Consider the following 17,365-nt stretch of genomic DNA (forward strand, 5'->3'; position numbering starts at 1 on the left):
CTAAATTAAATTCTAACTCTCTTCACTTTCCCTCGAATATCATAATCCTAAACCTTGAAGTAATTTTAACACTAAACCTAACTCTCATCTACCCTGGATCACATTCTGATTGTAATTCTAGTATTATCCCTAAGACCATGTCCTCAATTCTAAAATGTACCCTTTAAATAGATGTGGAAAGGCACAGTGCCCTTGCTTTGCAGGGTTTTTCTCACCAGTTGTTCCATCACATCTTTTTTAAACCATTTAGTCCTCAAAGCTCAGAAACCCTGCTAATGTTACAGCAGTTATTGTTGCTTATGTATTCTCTGGCACATCAGTTTGGAAATTGTGATTGACTTTTAATGAAGATCCCCACTGATTTTAGTGTATTAGTATATTAGTTAGCATCATGGGTGGTACTACTTGACCTGTCAGAATAGTTGTATGATGTCCTCTGTGGCTGAAGAGTTTTCTCAAGTCGGAGAAAATATCCTGATGATGATGATGATGTCATTAGTGTTACCTTATAAACTGCAGGCACACACTTTGTAATGTGGGGTGTGAGTTGCATTATGGAAACTGTGGGATCAAGTATTTTTGGAGCTTAACCTTGACTAAAAGTCAGGATATCTTCATCTCTGCTGCATCTGTTTTGACCTTTCCTGTTTTTATCTGTCTCTCAGTTCCCGGTATCCCGGGAAAGTCCTTTTAAATTACAACGTTTTAACATTTTCCAGAGATGATGGAGTATTTCATTCAAGCTCCCCAAAGACCTTGTCCTGTCATTTTACACTGGCAGCAATATTTAATGTGCATCTCCTGTTGCTGATTTGCCCCCAAAATCTATCACATCAACAGTTATATAGCAACAAAAAATGGATGATTTATTTTTCTGTGATCTATATGGAGAAACTAAATTGAGAAAAATCCTTGAAAGGACTTTATTTTCATATAAATGATTTGATTCAGATTGTGGTTATGAAATGAGTGTCATAAAGATTCATGTCATTCTAAAAAGATTGGTAAACTCTATTTCACAAAACAAATCTTGAACAGCATATCTGCAATATACAAAGTGATGCCATCGATAGAAATAAATGTGCAATAAACTCACTGCTGTGCTCTGCAGTCAGACACACGGTAGCGTCTATAAGAAAAACAGTGCAGCAATACTGTGGCTTTACAAAAGGAGGAAGGGGAGCCAGTGTTTGTCTTTATCAACGCATGGCGGCTACAGTAGTCAGCTGTTAGAAGAGCAGGGAGGAGCTGGATCTGGTTCTGCTGGATGACTCACTCTGTCAACCCAAGGCACTCTCATTCACTCATTTGCACACACTCTTATACACACACGCACACACACTAACGCGCGCGCACGCAGAAAATTCACGCGCAGGCACGTTTATTGGTGGTGGTGGTGGTGGTGGGGAGGGGGGCGCGCGCCGCCGAGTTAAAGAGGGGTTCCTAATCAAAGCGCATCAGGGCCGTTCATTCTCCACTGGAGGGCGAGTGGTACAAGAGCACCGGGACACTCCGGCAGCAGGGAGACAGAGCAGACAGTCGGAGGGAGACGGGATAGAGCAGCAGCAGCTGGAAGACACAGACACATAGAGAAAATCCCGACCCGGACTCTGCAAAGCATCATTTCTTACCGCCGTCGGATTAAACCCGTCCCCGTCTCCAACACCCAAATCACGTAAGAAACAAACATAAAGCTATTTGAAATATCTCTCATTACTGCTAACGGCGGAATATTCAGAGTTACTGTGCTGAGTGCTCCGTTAAACGTAGACCAGGCTGTGTTGAATGTAACGTGTTTAGCTGTGAGACCGATGCTGTGGGAGCAGGACCTTTCATTTAAACTCCATCACGCTAGCTTCCAAAGGCTCACGCCAAATCCTGCTCGCATCATTCAGATATCACACATCCTCTCTCTGTCACACACATACACAGATCCACACAGCTGGAGACAGTAGCCTTTGCTAGCTAGCTAGCCAGACGCATTGTAATGGACCTTTAGCATTTGAAAGCGAATTTACTCTCGCTTTGCTCGGCGCTGTGGCTTGCCTTCCAGGTAAATACGATACATGTAAGAGCAGCTGCGGCTTGAAAACTTGATGAAATGCAGGGGTTATTGATGTTTCCGACGGCTGGGAGGCTAGCCAGTGGAGCTAGCTGTAGCGGGACAGAGCACAAGCCAGCCGGCCGATGACAGGCACACTGCACATAAAAGTCAACGGACAAACCGACACAGACTGCCTTCTTCTTATATCTGCACAGGTGTATGTACATGATTCACTTCTCAGTAATATTTACATCCAATTGACTTGCCAGATAATTTTAGTTAATTTAATACGTTGCATCCAAAGACTGCTGCTGCTAGTCAGATAGGCAGGTCACTGAGTCTGGGAGCTGCAGCTCCCATGTATACACCCCAGACAGCAAGGTGTCATTGATTCACAGAAATTTCTCTTGCAGAAAGTGTGTTTGAGTCTGTTTTTCATGTGTCTTCAGTGTCATATCAATGGTCAGTAAGATGGCAAAATAAACATAATATTTTTGATTTATTTGTCAAAATTGTTTTCAGTTTATTCACCCCACATGGATGTTGAATATTAGATTTCAGTGTTGATGCCTTGACATTGATTCTAGGTTAAATCAATGTCAGTTTGCTGTCATCTATTTTTATTGAGCGGAAGATACATATATACATATATATATATATATATATGAGAGTGGCTTTCTTATGCTTTAGAGCAAAATGACAGTGTTGCTTAGTTTGACATCCATTCAGACAACAGGTTTCTATTTTCATAACCTGTTTTATCACATAAACCCAGGAGGCAGGGAGTGTTATTTGTTCAGGAATAACCTGTAGGCTTATTTGCGGTTCAAATAGCCCATAATGTTTTATTTTGTTCAAAGTTTGGCTTAGGTTGTCTGCCTCAAATTAATTGATGAATGAGTGTAGTGCCTCAACAAACTTGTTGCATCAGCTATTCCACCTGTTCACACAGACATGCTCTGTCCACTTATACATTGTGAGGCATGAGCTGTATTTGCTGAGGAACCCTTTCTTCTTGTAAAATGCATCACAGGTGTGTTATAGTCTATTGTTAATGTTGTTTGGCCACTGTATCTTATCTCAACCGGCTTTTGGACGTGGTTGTCTCCCACCCTCCTTCTCTCAAAGTTTGTCCTCTGTTGGCCATGAAAGATCGCCACCATTATGTAAAGAAAAACAAATTCTGCCTTGTTCTTATTGACATTGCTGCATAAACGTTTCACTGGTGATTACAGAGGCAAACATTACCCTCCCTCACACAATAACAATCCCTTACCTGTGGCTTAAGCCCAGACCGTGAAGCATTTTGATGAATAGAGGTGTACTAAGAAGCTTAAAGGCTAACTGAGGGTGTGCAGGTGTTTTTTTTGTTTGTTTTGTTTTGTTTTTTTTTTTGTTTTTTTATTAATTTCTTTTTTTGGACCAGATGACATTGTATGTGTCACGTCTTTGGTGCACTCTGTGGTCAGTAATTTTGATAGAAAATTCTGGTTATTTTCAGGAGGTGCTGCACACGACGGTGCTATCCTTCCGTATGTTTATTTGGTAATAGGATGGCAGCATGATTACGGCTTTAATAATTATCCCCATCTATTTTTTTCAAATACTGCACTGTGATCATGATTATCACCTGCTATTATTAGCTTTAATGTTCTGTGGACCAAAATTTTTACATCGTATGATGCCTTTTCATTATCATGCTGGAAAACGACCATTAAGTTCCTAATTAAATGTCATTGTGGTATCGCTGATATTCTGTATTATTCGATTATTCTGATTTTGTGAGCACTGACTGATTGAATATTTGAGAGTTTGCCGTGCTAATTTTGATATGCAGTTCGCTTTAAGAAATTAATTCTTTCCCTCAAACTTGCCAGTCCCCGTCTCGTAGCTGTAACCACAGATACAGTGAGGCTGGTCTCTGTTTTGTTCTAAACTGAGTGAAATCACCCTAGCGTGTCCTGCTTGAAATGTATAGCATGTATTTTGCGCTGTGCGATGTAGGTGGTGAGGGTGCAATTTAATTTACTGTTCAGAATTGGATGGCTTGAAGGTACATTGAGTATTTTTTTTCAATATCTTTGTGCATTTAGCCAGACAGAATAACAATATCTTTGTTTTGAGTCACAGACAGGCTAACTACAAAACTAGATTTTGACTCTTGGATGAAAAAGACAGTGTATAATGGAAAGTAAAACAACATCTCGACATCCTGGCACACACAGAAATTGCTTTTCAGGGTTCACAAATGTGAAAGTGTTGCAGCCACAGATATTAGGGTGATTAGGCTATGAAATGTGTCTAAGGCACACATTTCCCAGTGTTGTCTTTTGGGATTCCTCTAGTCTGTGGTAAGACTGAATGTAGCTGTAGGGCTTGGTCCAAACAGCAATGAAGTGAGAAAATCTCTTTTTCTCTGTTTGTATGTTTTCACAGTAGCATACTTGCCAACAGCATATTGAATTCCTTGAAGGTTGTTGGAGGTTTATTCCAGTGGGACTTCAGTTGGAATCCATCCCTCTGCCTGCCAGTTCACTGTACATCTCGATTGCTTGATTGCTTGTGCTCATTTGCTCGTTTGCTCGTTTCCTCTCTTTATTTATTCTTGTGCTGCTTTTTTTTTTTTTTTTTTTTTTTTTTTTTTTTTAATTAGATGTGCCTGGTCTTGATTAGCTTGGGTGTCTCCAGTTCTATTTGTTTGTTTTGATGGGGCTATCAGGTTTTTATCACAGTGCAGTTTCTTCTCACAGCAGCCATGAGAAAGCTGTCAGTCATCCTCATGGATGTTTTAAAGCCTCACAGAGAGATGTGTGAACGTGGCAGTGCAGACAGACAGACAGACAGACAGACAGACGGACCGGCACTCCAACTGACAGGCCCAATGTTGTGGTAGTATGTTAAAAACATGTTGAATCACACCCCTCGACATGTCTGCGTCTATTGTTAAAATCTGACGAGCTATGGCTGTTTTCCTTGGCAGCGTAGCAGTACAGGGATGTGGTGTGTGCTCATCTCTCTGTGTGGTTCTGTCTCGGCTCCTGTTCTTCCAACTCTATAACAGGGTTTTAGACATCAGCCAAATAAGTCCAGATTCAGGTCTCTGTGATTTATGAAATTCTCTCTCCTTCTTACCGTATGTCCTTTTTTGTCTCTGCAGGCCAAGACATGAGCTTCTCCCGCTGAACCTTATTGATGCTGAACTGGTGAGTTTTGGTTTTGTTCACTGCCAGAGATCACTGCAGCAATACACATTTTTTCCTTGTGTTATTTTTATTCAGTCCCTGTTAGGTTCTGCCTAACAGAACTTGCGGTTAGTAACCATCTGGTAGCAATTGGTGAAAAGGCTCTCTTCCTAGAATTTAGTGTAACTCAACAAAGCAACCTCTTCAATATTAGTTTCCTTTTTTCCAGAGCATCCAGTTCATGATTGCATATTAATAACCTAATCTGCATTAAGTTAATTGATTAAAGTGTATGCATAATGTGTGTGAAACATATGGCCTTATCCTGCCTGTAGGCCCACCTGACAAGTTATGTAATCGGGATGTCTCGGCGTGTAATCTAATGTGTTCCTGAATGCACAAAAACCAAGGGGGGAATTAAAAAAAACAACAAACCAACAAGAGGAGGAGGAGTGATGAGGATTTTGCGTCTAAGATATAACACAGATATGCACTTATTTTGTCTTCTTGTTATTCTGTCCTTGAGGCTTCATTAGAGAATACAAATACTTGTTCCTCTAAAGTATTCAACATTGCAAACAAGTTGCATTGAGAGCTGCCAAGGCGTTTTATTGGATTAGTGCTGAATGATGAAAGCAAGAGGCCTCATATTTCATTCTATGGTTCATACAAAACTGATGCGCAGGGTTCGTCCATCCATGGCCTGACATCACTCACTGATAAGCAGGTTGCGTGGCTGCTGCCGCTGCTTTGTGCTCCCTCCTGCCAAGCTAGAAACTGTAATGCGGCTGAGAGGTGATTGCTCTCTTTAATATGTTCTGTATTAATGATGTAATCTGTATTAATGATGTAATATGTAGTGTGAAGGCTGTCTGTCAGCTGGGCCTGATTAATTTTCATATGCTTTAAGCTTTATTTTTGTAGAAGTGAGAGGTATACATTTTCATTATCCCTAAATTACATTTGCTTCATTGCAAGTACTTCAGCATATGATGTATGACGATTAAATTGTTTCAGAAAACAGAAGATGAGTGGATTTGTTTTGGTTAACACAAGTTTTGTTTAATAGTTTAAATCCTACTAGTGACCAACTTGCAAGTTTTGATGTAGCAAGAATACTGTTTCAATAACGATAAATTACAAGGCCAATGGCAAAAACAAGGCACATGGAGACTCCAAAATTGTAAACTGGTTTTAAAATATAAAGCATCACCTGTTTACATTTACCCATTTTTGCTTGTCACTGTAGTCTATGATTCCCACATACCACAGGACTCTTAACACGTATCAGTTTGTGAACTTCAAACATGTGTATATGACTTTTCACTTCACCAGGTCAAGTTAAGTCAAATCAAGTCAATTTTTTTATTTGTATAACACCAAATCACAACAGAACTTATCTCAAGGCACAAATAGAGCAGGTCTAGACCACACCCTTTATAATATCAATTACAGAGACCCAATAATTCCCACCATGAGCAAGCACTATGTCATCGGTCCTGATAAGCCTTTAATCAGGGGCTGCCCACTTTTTATGGGCTGTTATTTCTTGGCCCAAAATTCTGTAGTGCTTGTTAAGCCTAAGATCCATTTAACATGAGAAGAAGCATGCACTCTAACACTTGAAGTTCCTTCCATTTTGTCCTAATATGGTTGCATATTAGCATTGAAATAAGAGAAGGGAACACAGATTCCCTCTTCGTAGTCAATGAGGGATAAAATGGTGCACAGCAGATCTGGTTCGTGTGTCTCAGTTTTGTGGTCATGGTTCGCTTCATTTCAGTATGTATTCAATCCTGCAGGAAAAGTGCATTTTGCTCCTGTTAAGATTTAGATTTTTTAACAGAACATGTTAATTACCCAGCTTGTAAAAATGTAAAGTAATGTGAATACATCACAGACACAAAGCTTGAATTACCAATATTGTTTGGATTACATTTAATAGAACTTCCCTTGAGCAATAGGAGTGTTTTTATGTAACGGAGCATTTCTATATAAACTGACATCTGTATGCGTAATGAGAAAAAACAGACAACATTTAAAAGTAACAGTAAAAGACATCAGGCTCATCCCTCGTTAGGGTCAGTGGAGCCTCTGATGAAGCACCTCTATCAGACTCTTCCAAATGTTGAAAACTCTAATGCTGTTAGCAGCAGCAGCACCAATCATACATCAACACTGCCTATACTAGCAGCGACGTCAGCAGCAGCAGAGTCAACATTTAAAATCAATTCCCATTGCAAATGTTTGCATGGATCCAGCACCCTGAAACACTGTCCAACCCTCAGCTGCATTTTCAGACCTTGACATTCATTGAAAATATGGATGTGACAAGTCACTTGAGGCTGCATCCAGGCAGAGGAGGTGTCTCTTTCAAAGGAACTGCATCTTTAAACCTAATCCCGTTGTAGGAATTAAATGGCTGCTCTAAAATGGCAAAACCAAAACAATTTCATCTGCTGAAGAAGCTTGTTTTGTAGTATAAAAAGTGAAGTTACAAATGTTTTCAATCATTGTATCATGTGTGACTGAATATTTGTGCAATTCAGTAATTATGAATATTGTGTTGCTTCAAAGACAAATAACTAGTTGTGATTAAAAGGTTAGAATGTCTACATCTACTTAAACTACACTAAGTAGATTTGATATGGGCTCAGTTTAGAGTCATTCAAGGTGAGCACTTGCATAGACAACTCTCTAAGATACTACATGAAACACCTTATCATTATAGATGTGCATACAACTGAAAGGCTCACTAAATCCCAGTGTCACCCTGTGCACTCACACGCTCTTCAAACACAACATAGCTGATCAAAAACTGGCCTCAACCCTTACTTGTCCAGATGTTACAGATTAATATGCAAGTGCACTGTTTGCTGCTTAAAGAAAGTGAGAGATCAGTGATGAGAGAGTGTGTCTTCACTACAAGGGTAAGTGTGGCTGGAGGGTGAATATAATGACAGGGGTATTCTCTGCAGACTCTCAGACAGCAGCACAGAGACAGAGAGAGAGAGAGATGAGGAGTGAAAGCAAAGCGGACAGTAAGAGAGGGAGCCGCTTACTCTCACACCAGCAGATGGGAGCTGCAGTCATCAAGTCAATATTTACTCTTTCTTAACAAAAAATTGGCAGCATTAGCTGAGCTGATTCAGTAGCAGTCAGTGGGAGCTTCCTGGTGAAAGATGCTTTGAGGAGTAAAAACAACACTTCAGTGATGATAATTGTAGCTCGGTTAAACATGTGCCCCCCCCCCCCCCCTCCTTTTTAAACACACACACACACACACACACACACACACACACACTTTACCCGTGCCTCAATCCACTATGGGGATACATGTGAACGCAATTTGCACTTCCAATTAAACTGTCGACCTTCGCTCCAGAATGCAAAACTTGATTTTGTACCATCCTCTCCTGGATAGCTATTATTACCCAGCCCAATAATAGAGAGAAAAAGGCTTTTACAATACACTGACGAGGATCATTGAAGTCAGCAAAATAATTGCTACATTTATTACGTTGTCAGTGTTTGAGGGGGGAGATTAAGAAACCTTTAAAGACTTTTAACTGTGAACTCTTAAGTATGCATTTTGCATATTGTCAGTTTATTTACTGATTTAATTTTTTTTATTATTATTATATTTTGTTGTTGTTGTAATAAGCCACCAAGTAAAATTAAATCTGTCCTCTGATCACTACACATATAGAGCAGGTTGTGATTTGGGTTTTCCCAGAGCAAAGGCTTCAATAGGCGGAGAAAGAACAGAAAATCAGGGATGGTTGTGGATGAGAAAACTGATTTCAGTTACATATATAAGCATTTCATCAGCAATATAAAACCAGTGAGCTTCAAATGTGTCAAATGCAAAGAGGTCTTGAAGTCCTCTTCAGTCGTTATACTATTTTCCAAGAAGGACTCCAGTGCGATTCAGATGGGAAAAGGCTTGTTCATATTATGATAGGGAGCAGTGTGAAAGAATGAGCTGAGACGCTGAAAACAGCAGAATACATAAGGCTAGGGTTAGCCTAAAGCATGCCGCCGAGCCTCTGACACAGCTCCAACACATGACTCGCTGGCCAGATCAGATGACTAGATAAACAGCAGGAATGTTGCTTCTTCCTCTTTCTACAGCACTGCTCTTGTCTGGCTGGGAAAGGAGGGAGAGATGTGCGTGCGTGCGTGTGTATGTGTGTGTGTATATATACAGTATGTGCCAGAAGAGCATCTTTAATCAGCCCACTACTGTACGAGATAACAAGTCCAAGCAATTATGTAACATTTAGCAGCTGAGCTTATCACTTATCCTGCTCAGCTAAGTTGAAATGCAGAATACAGAGCACAGCACAATTGTTTCTATTTTATTATTGACTTACATAATCTAATGGCTGTGAGGGAATGCCTGGTTTTATGCAGATATCCCAGAGTGGAACAGCATGAAGAATTTAATATGGGGCTAATTTATGTCTTTTTATTTGTTTTTATGTATTGAGAAACAAAGTGGATTTTAATGGCATTTTTGTCAAACGTTGTCAACTCATAAAATGCAAAATGCTCCCTGAACTCTGGGGTTGAGGGAAACAAATTTTAGGCTGATTATAAACACAGAGTATAATGGGCAAACAGTTCCCTCACAGGGATTTCCGACCAGTGCCAGATATTTGTCAAAGCCACTTCTCGCATGTCATTTAAACAAACCTCTGGGCTGAGCACATAAATCCATTAGATGGCTATCATAACAAACTGTGGAAGTAATGTAAAGTTTATAAAAATGTCACAATCAAAGCACATCATAAGAGGAGTGTTGTAAATCTTCTTTTGGCAAATGCAGGGAGACATTTTTTTTTCCTAAATGACACTATTATACCACATGAGGAAGAATAGGAAATTACACATACTGTGTATAGATCATATTATATATACAGTTTTTTCAAGCTGCACTTACTTAATCCTGACGACAGTTGCTCAGGGAAAAGCAGCTTTCAACTTCCTTTGTCTCTATGCCCCATTAGTAACTCCTTTTTGCTTTCCAGTGACCTCATCCGCTTTATAGACTGTACTGAGAATGTGTGACTTGAGAAATGCCATCAGGCCTTGTATAAAGCAGTGAAGTTAAAGAACAGAAAATAATGGCTGAAATAAACAGGAATGAGAGGCCTAAAGTGGCCACTCATACATAACAGCTGTTGTGTATTTCACAAAGAGGTGGTTGATCGTTTCACAACACAGTTTTCGTGGCTCAGTTAAAATGGACTCAATCAATTTGTGTATACAAACCCCACCGATGCTAGAGTTTAAATCAATAATAAGAAGGAAAATAGTATGATTGGTTTTATTGTACTATAGCACACTGACAAGAACTGTTGTAGTTATTTTAACCTGAGGAATTAAAAGCTGCTTTCAGACATGATCATGATTTATATGTCAATTTCAGGTTTGAATAAGCCCACGTCACTTTTCTGCAAAAATCATGACGACAATTTTACAAGGTCAAAGCAAAGGTTTTTTCCCCACAGAAAATGTTTAAAGCCACAATAATCATTAGGTCTCCATCCCTAAAGATGAAATTTTCCTCACTTCCAACTGTTCAGAGTATGAATACCCAGCGTAACGCTTGAACTCAAATCGTATGATTGGAGACACGAATGGCGACACACACGGTTATCGTGGTCACAACAAGCGTGGTTTAATACAACAGCAAACACTCCCTGAGTAGCTACTTTGTCGGATAAACAACCAGAAGAGCAACTCGTGTAAGTGTTTACAGTGTAGCCAATGTTTTAATAAAGCGGTCACTCAAAAATAATTGCGACTGCAATCTGATTCCAAGCTGTGCATGGTGTAAGGAGTTGGGGGTGACGCCTGCAACTCTTCAGTTTCATGGAACAGGAAGGAGCAGCCACAGTGAGCTGCTCCTTCTTGTTCACTATTCCCTTGCAAAAATTTAAAAAAAAAATTGTCTGATGCAAAATGCCAAAAATGTGGGTCTTGTTTTGTAGATGCATTTTTGATGAATGATTGCGGTCAGAGCTAACTTTAGTGACAAATACATTGCTTTTTTTAATGCCTGTCTGCAGAATAAAAGCCACCCTGTGTTTCACCAGTTAAATACATTTAATGTACACTACTTTGCATTAGCAGTCGCTTCATACAGTTCTCATACGGCAGCGGGAGAGTGAACAGTAAACAGTGCGGCGGTTATCAATGAGGTAAAATTAAAAACAGTAAAGCTTAATTACATGCATCCCCCGTTTCCTGTGAACCTCTCAGACATAGGTAGGCAATTTGAATCCAGCAGAGGAACGGCAGCCCTTAGCCATTAACAATGAGCATTCATTTACTGTTTTATAGTGGTAATTACAGAATGTAGATACACTGAATGACTTTTGCTGAATAAGTGCAGACCATATATAGCATCAAGAACTGGGTTTGATTTATATATATATATATATTTTTTTTATGATATTCAGGATTATTACAGTATAGCATGTGAGCAAATACAAATTAAATACATGACACAAACTAAAATCAGCCTTAAAAAAAAGTGATAACAGTTTTTTTTTTGTTTTTTTTTCTTTGCATCATTCCAACTCACCAGCAGCGCCACGGTCTCTGTCACAAATCAGATGCCAAATATCATGTATGGGTTACACTTTTCACCTGCAATAATAATGTCATGTTTGAGTAGACTTATGATTCAATATTAAGTTTGACAGCCAAATTGGCATTACTTAAACATGTAGATGAATGCAATGTTACACATTTCATCTCTGAAAAGGGCTGAAGTAACTCCGCTCTCTGCAGAGCTTTCATTCATACAGTATTTCATGTCACACTAGCACAAATTATGCTGTAAAATAGTTATTGCTATCAGTATAAGTTGAGGTTGAGGTTGAATGGTTTTCTATCATTGGAAGAAAAGACCTTATCCCTGTGACAGTGGCCGTGGATCCTGTACTCCATCACTGCTAATGTAATCCACTAATTAGCCATCACAATGGTGGAAGGGGAGAAGTGTTCTGTGTGTGTGTGTGTGTGTGAAGAAAGACCCAGACCTAATTTTGTCCTTGTTATTAAAGACATTCGTCCATCATTCTCCAAGGCAAAAGGAGTGATGTTCTCTCTGTGTTCTCTCTCTGACTCACTAAGTAGAAAAACTCTCCTCTCACCTTTTCTCCCTGCCTGGATTTTACTCTCTCTGGCTGTCTCTCTCTCTTTTCTGGCCCTCAGGGAGCTGGCTCCTGACAGCATCATACAGAAAAAGAAAAATTGAAAAGTCAAAGTGTATGTGAAATGTTTTGGTGTGTCTCTTTGTCTGACTGCCTCCCTGTATTCCTCCACCGTTCTCTGCTTCTCTCAGGATGCCTCTCCTTTGTCTTTACCTCCCATTTAAATTTTGCCCACATTCGACTAAGAAGACAGTAAGACAGTGTGCTGTTTCATTCATTCAGTTCAAGTCAGTGCTGGTCTTTTGGTTGGCTTGTAGTTTTAACGTATCTATGAAATAAAATAAGTCATGTATTGTAATGGAGCCACATGTATTTAACATGTTTACACATGAGCAAAAAGAAAAAATAAAATGTTCAGGAAAAACGTAATAGTTCTTCTGTTTCTTCACTAGTCACTACATATTACAGTTACTGCACAGTCAAAGAGTCTGTATATATAATATAAGTTATATTGACCTCCTCCAGCAGCTACAGATTATGTAAAAGGTGTCCAAAAGCAGTGTTCCATAGTACATTTATTTATGAAACATCCAGTTTTGTTCCTGCAGTTCCATCATTTTTTCATGTTCCTCATAGATATAGTGTTAGATTAAACCTCCCTTATTTTTAAGGCTCACTGTTTGAGGTCACTGGCCACCGAATCACTTTCCAATCTGGTGACCCTCCCTCAACCCTCTCAGGAGTCCCACCGCCCTATGGGACACAGCTGCATGAAAAACAGGAGGCGGGGTTTTCTCAGAGTGCTTCTCCAATCAGAGAGTTGGTGTTGTTTGATATCGCCTTCATACTCACTCTCAGAATAGCATTGTAGAAGAGGAAGTTATCTGACATCAGGGACAAAATGAGAACTATCCTCCCAGTACCCTGACAGGTGCTGTTTGTGGCAGCAAAACAGCCAACAGTGAGTCCCACAGAGAGAGCTGTGTGTCAGGCTACGGGATGGGTCGATTTCCTGAGTCGGGGAAGCTGTCAGCTCTTGATCACGCCTAGTCTCTGCTCTTCACATCTAAAATAGCTTATAAGAGACATTTTAGTGGTTACTCACTTTTACATGGCATATGAAAATCCAGTGCGTATATATATATATATATATATATATATATATATATATGTGTGTGTGTGTGTTTATTTTTTAGATGGCACTCTTTGGCTTTACTTTTCTCCTCTGAGTTATGTCACACTTATTTTATAGCCACATTTCTCCTGTATGTGTGTGTGTAAAGGTTTGTGCGTGCATGTATGTTATTTTTAGATCAGACTATTGCAGGTAGCATGGGTAATGTCACTTCCCCTACCATATCCCTCCTGTGATACCTGTGGGAGTGTGTGTGGCTTGCTGTGTTAACAGTGCTGTCCTTTTAATCAGCACCCTTGTGTGTTTCCCCTGTTGAGCTGTCATTGGTTGAGTGATGATGGTAGAGCTGCCACTTTTACACCATTTAAATCCTCTGGCAGGCAGGGGTGAGATTACCAGCCTCTTACCTGTTGCCCTAATCAAAGGAATTATTGCCGCTCCGCTGGATGTTACTTGGAATAGTACCTGCTAAAAATACACACATACTCGAAACACACACGCAGAAAGGGCAGAGGGAGAAAGATCAGGTACCAAAGTACATCCAACCTTTGTTTGATATTTTGTCACTAGACTATAGCACTGGTTGCTGGGCGTTTCCATGGTAGCAATCTTGTGCTCTAGTTTTTGAGTTGAAAGTGAACAAGACTTATTTTTAGACTTTATCATTCAATTAAAGTTCACTTCTTTCTTCTCACCGGTCTTCACTCTAAACAGTTTCACACTCTTTGTAAAATTACGCCACAAGAACAAATCAGGGCCTCTTTGTTTTAGAATTGATTTTATATGTTTACCATTACCTCGTTAAGAGATTTCATTACCTTGCTACTTTACAGAGAGTTTAATTCCATATTAGCCTACACAGGGACATCTTAGCTGTCCCACAGTCCAGGCTGAAGACCAAGCCCTGAAGCTATGACCTCCCAGAGGGGACTCTGTTGTCTGTCTATCTGTCTGGACCTTACTGTTGTGTTCTCACCAAAAAGATCAGCATAACATGAAAACTGATCTCTATATATGTGACATGGCTTCCCTTTTTTGGTGCAGAGTGTACCCACTGATCCTCTCCCCTGGCTGAAGAGGCCTGTGAACAGCTCTTGTCTGGTGAGACCACTTGACATGTGGAATATTTGATCCACATAAGCTGCCACTGTGGGAGAGGCCCATCCACATGAAGAGGAGAGAGAGAGAGAGAGAGAGAGAGAGAGAGAGGGAGGGAGAGGGAGAGACAGAGACGGAGAGATAGAAGGCAGATGACACTAAAGACAGAATGGATGTAGCAAGATCAATATTGAGTTGATCAATGGCAAATTACATGTTGAAGACATATTGACTCCTAAAATCAGTTCTTGCTTACAAATTAATTTTTTTTTAAATTGCCCCATGAAGTAAATTGTTTTCTGTGAAAGTCTGTCATCCAAACTATATATAATATTCCACAGGAAGCCCTTGTGGTCCTTTGTGGTTTACAATGGCTACTCATAGTGTCATTTCAATTTCATTCATTACCCTGCTCATTATGATATTATGTGGAGCCCAATTAGTAATCAAGGACCCCTCCTTTGTATTACATAACAGAGTGAGGATTTTCCCTTCACCACTCAGCCTCAGTAATATATTTTATATCCTAGTGGTTGTTTTGGTCTGTATTTGCTTTATGACTTTGTGTTTTATGAGTATGTATGACGCTCAGAGAGCCCAGCATTGCTACAGATGGCTCCCCTGGGAAAGACCCATCATTTAGGAAATGGCCATTACAGGAAGTAATAGGCAGAGAGCTTGTGCAAATGACCAAACAATGGAAATGACAGTGACAGATTTCTCTAGGATAACATCTTTTGCATGGATTGTTGAGCAGCTGGATGGCTGTATTTGTTGCATGTGTGAATACATCTCCAAAATGCCCAGAAATGATATAATTATATTAAAATTAGAATATATAGAGAGAATTTACATTGATATTGTTATATTGTCCGTATGAATATAGTGAATGAGATTACTGTAGAGTAGTGTATGTTACGTTTCATCCTCCTCAGAATGTACCTGGAAGATGTACTGTATAATAGGCCGTCTGCAAAACGGAGCAAAGCAGCCAGTCACAGGAAACATTTATTATTGGTCTCACCAAAATCAACATTAAGAACATAGGATAATACCAGATGTAAATAAAATCTGCAGAACACCAACGTTCCTCACTTAGTTGTTGAAATCTGTCCTGGGCTGTCTGTGCTTATCGGGCAAAGTTTATCTTGCACAGTGATTGTTTAAAGAAACCATTACTGCCACAGTTCCTGTCCTGCACTAGCCAAAGCAAGATGGAGCTGTGACGATGAGGTGAGGAGAGACACAAGCAGAACACAGTCATTGCTAAGTACAGGAAATGTTGAGGAATTTGTCTTGTCTTTGGTGCGGACATAAGGATATAAGATGGCTTGCCAAGAGGAGGATTATCCCTATTTCCATCTATAGTTTTGTTCCTGTTTCTCTCCTCCACTCTGTCTCCGTCTGTCCCTTTGACCCAATCTGCACTTTACATTCATGTTTTATGCTTTTAGCAGACTCTCTTATCCTCATTGACAAACCTACCGTTCAAAGGCTACGGCAGAGCAGATGCTGAGGTGGTGCCATTTATCTTATTTGCCAGCTCATTTCCACCACAATCTCTGACGAAGACAGCCTTTCTTAAGGGAAGCAGCTTCCTATTAAAAGTTTATTTAGCAGAAGCTGGAGGAATGATTAAAATTCTGCACAAGCCAAATAGGATGAGGAGCATGGGTGTGATTACACCCCAGTGTGTCGTGCGCGCAAAAATGCTCGTAGAGGGACGTGTGTTTGTGTGTCACTGTCTTCCCTGGAGGCATCACAAGCATCTGTAATATTACTGTAAGTGTACAAGATGAAGCTGAATAATGAAGTCAGCAGCACACTGGAAATCTGCAAATTGAACTTCACTAATTTCTTTGTTTTTCATCTATCAATCTCTTTCAGAGTGGTCCAGTGCTGTCCTCCAGTGTTTCCCCTCCCCTCAGTTTTCTGTTCCTCTGTCTGTCACCTGGTAAGTACACTCAGATTCACCTCCCACGTACACAGTACAGTACAGAGGCTTGCAGTCTTTTTCAGTCCTTTACGTAATCGTCAGGTCACTGCCTGACATGAACGGCAAATTGCTCTCATCTTTATAAAACAGAGCATCATTTCTTGTTAATGTGATGTGATGTGGTAGTAGAAATGTGGTAGGCGTTCTAGTACACATAGCTGATGAGCATAATGAGTATTAGTGTGCTGTTCTTTTTTCCACTTTGGACAGCTGTATGATCTAGAGACTGTTGGAAAAGTCCAACAGGCGAAAATTCGTGTCGTGAATACACAGTGTCAGAAATCAGAGTGATTAATACATAGCTTAATGAGAAAATATCTAAACAAACAATGCAAAGTTTAAGTTGAACAACATGCTAGGGTAGGGACTCAAACTTTATCAGAATTTCCTGTTGATAGGTCAAAGGTTACTCCTCCACAGGTGGTATTTCACTTTGTTCCTTTTATCTTACCCTCTACTTACTGTTATTCTACCCTCAAAACTGGATAGGTCTGTATGCCTCTCTAAATGATCACAGAGCAGCTTCACAGATCAAATTATGGTACAAATAGCCATTTTCAAATCTCTGTGGCAGACACAGTAATATCGCCAAACAAGAGACATCAGTTGTTGTGTCACTGCAATGCCAGCTGGCCTTGCTTAAATTATTATATATTATAAACAAAGATACAAAGTGCTAAATGCATGAAATAATAACATGTCAAGGTCTTCAGTCTTCACTTTACTAAATCCTGCTGTTTG

General features: G+C 39.9%; 1 long non-coding RNA gene across 2 annotated transcripts; it reads left to right on the forward strand.

Moving 5' to 3' along the window:
- Positions 1–1,491: 1,491 nt before the first annotated feature.
- LOC111216423 lies at positions 1,492–16,584 on the forward strand. Of its 2 annotated transcripts, none has more exons than XR_002664911.1 (3): positions 1,492–1,675; positions 5,202–5,247; positions 16,516–16,584. It is a non-coding gene; the product is annotated as an uncharacterized LOC111216423 (long non-coding RNA). The 2 variants fall into 2 exon arrangements; XR_002664912.1 differs by lacking the exon at positions 16,516–16,584 and adding an exon at positions 12,457–12,556.
- Positions 16,585–17,365: the final 781 nt, after the last annotated feature.

This window comes from Seriola dumerili, unplaced genomic scaffold, assembly GCF_002260705.1.
Source record: "Seriola dumerili isolate Sdu_G_001 unplaced genomic scaffold, Sdu_1.0 BDQW01000025.1, whole genome shotgun sequence".
Lineage (NCBI taxonomy): Eukaryota > Metazoa > Chordata > Actinopteri > Carangiformes > Carangidae > Seriola > Seriola dumerili.